This window comes from Eschrichtius robustus, chromosome 8 (genome assembly GCF_028021215.1).
Source record: "Eschrichtius robustus isolate mEscRob2 chromosome 8, mEscRob2.pri, whole genome shotgun sequence".
Taxonomy (NCBI): domain Eukaryota; kingdom Metazoa; phylum Chordata; class Mammalia; order Artiodactyla; family Eschrichtiidae; genus Eschrichtius; species Eschrichtius robustus.
In genome coordinates, this window is record NC_090831.1 from 1,821,393 (window position 1) to 1,823,638 (window position 2,246).

At 37.8% G+C, this 2,246-nt stretch overlaps 1 non-coding gene across 1 annotated transcript; it reads right to left on the minus strand.

Moving 5' to 3' along the window:
* Positions 1 to 1,610: 1,610 nt before the first annotated feature.
* Positions 1,611 to 1,729, minus strand: LOC137768925 (5S ribosomal RNA). Its single transcript, XR_011074849.1, has one exon. It is a non-coding gene; the product is annotated as a 5S ribosomal RNA (ribosomal RNA).
* Positions 1,730 to 2,246: the final 517 nt, after the last annotated feature.

The window sequence follows — 2,246 nt, forward strand, 5'->3', positions numbered from 1 at the left end:
CTGTCTTTTCCCTATTGTATATTATTGCTGCCTTTGTGACAGTATAATTGCCCCTAGGTTTGGCTCATCTCTGGGCTCTGTATTCTGTTCCATTGAGCTATGTGTCTGTTTTTGTACAGTACCATACTGCTTTGATAACTGGAGCTCTATAGTATAGTTTGAAATCAGGGAGCAGTTTATTCTCTGACCCCAAGTAAACCTTGGAGGAATGGACATTTGCTGAAGCTCCTTGTCAGCTTCTTCTCATTTAGCCCAGTGCTGGGTACCATCAAATGGTCTTACAGACGCAGCTCCTCATCTTCAATTGGGTTTACTCCTGTTGGCAATGGAAGAATTCAGTAAGATAAGGCAGGCAAATTTCTAAAGGTAATTAGCACACAGTAAATCTCAATAAAGAGTAGTTATTGTCCTTCACTTCCCTTATCTTCCAGTTACAAATACTCTCCCTTTTAATCCACCCCACACTTAATGTGTCAAGACATGAGGCCATAATTTGAGCAGCCAGTTCATTCTGTACAACATATCCAAGAAAGAGATGTCACTAAGAGAAGGAAATAAGTGACCTCAATAAATGACAAAGATGGATGTATCTTCCAAGTGCTAAGCCCTCACCTGGGGAGCAGCCCACAAACTCCAAAGAGCAGTCATCAACAGGGTTGTCAAACCCAAGCAGAGAATGCACGCACTTTCATTCTGCTAAATACTTAGGTCTCTGGCTTGTGGTTTGTGTCTTCTTATTTGAATCTATGTTTCCCTATTTGCCTCAGTAAGAAAATCCCCCTCAAATGCTTTTTTCATCACTCAGAGCACCTGTCACATAAAACTAAGAGACAGTCCCTGCATTTCTCTTTCCATCAAATTGAAAATGGAAATTAAAAATGAAGGAATGGTCTGTTTACTCTTTGTTTTCAACTGTTTCACAGAGATACTATTGTGGGACATAAAATTACGTTTTATTAATATTTTGACTATCTTTTATTTTATGATGTTAATTCTGAATGTCTTGCTTCTAATATTGTGTCATGTTACTTAAATATATTTCTGAATGGTGAAGTATCCATTTATATGTTACTATTTAGTTTTTTATGATAATATTTAATGGATAGTTTAATAATCGGAGACACGAAAAAGTTAAGCTGGCTTTTCATAAATATTTAAGAGGTTGGTACATTTTCAAACTTCTTTAATTGAAAAAAAAAAAATCAGCCTATACATTTCTATGAAAATCCATTTTTCACCACCATTAAATTTGCAAAAATTATGAGTTTAATGTGTTTATTTGTGCTAATTGGCATTTTTAAAACTTTTATTTATTTTATTTTTGGGTGCGTTGGGTCTTTGCTGCTGCATGTGGGCTTTTCTCTGGTTGCAGCTAATGGGGACTACTCCTCGCTGCAGTGAGCAGACTTCTTATTTCAGTGGCTTCTCTTGATGTAGAGCATAGGTTCTAGGCGCACAGGCTTCAGTAGTTGTGGCACACGGGCTCAGTAGTTGCGGTGCACAGGCTTAGCTGCTCTGTGGCATGTGGGATCTTCCCAGACCGGGTCTTGAACCCGTGTCCCCTGCATTGGCAGGTGGATTCTTAACCACTGTGCCACCAGGGAAGCCCAGAGCTACAGCACCCGGTATTCCCAGGTGGTCTCTCATCCAAGTACTAACCAGGCCCGACCCTGCTTAGCTTCTGAGATCAGATGAGATCAGGCACATTCAGGGTGGTATGGCCATAGACTAATTTGCATTTTTATTCAAACATTCCTTTGCTTTCTGGGAAAAAAAAGACTTTAAAAACTTCAAGAATCAGAAGATGACAAAAATTGTAAAGATAGGTTACTTGAAGAAATTTTTCTAGTAAGCAATACTTGCTAACATCTGTGTGCTTTGGATATGGCAGACAGTGTGACAATCACTTATTTATACTATTTCATTAAGTCTGTGTACTCATTTCATTAAGTCTGTGGGATGGGTAGCAGCATTCTTGTATTCCCAATGTCATTTATGAGGTAAGGAAACAGAGCACTGCAAATAAAATAATTTGCCTAATCATTCAGTTGGTATTAAGGTAACTCAACATATAGAATATGGCTTCATTGCCTTTGCAATATAATATCTTGTTAACATGCAGTATATCAACTAACACATTTCCAAAATTCATGGAAAACCAAGTGGAAAATATTGAGGAACCTTAGAATGTAATAATGAAATTACATGCAAATGGTCTTCTATCTGGATGTTTTTGCTTTTAAACT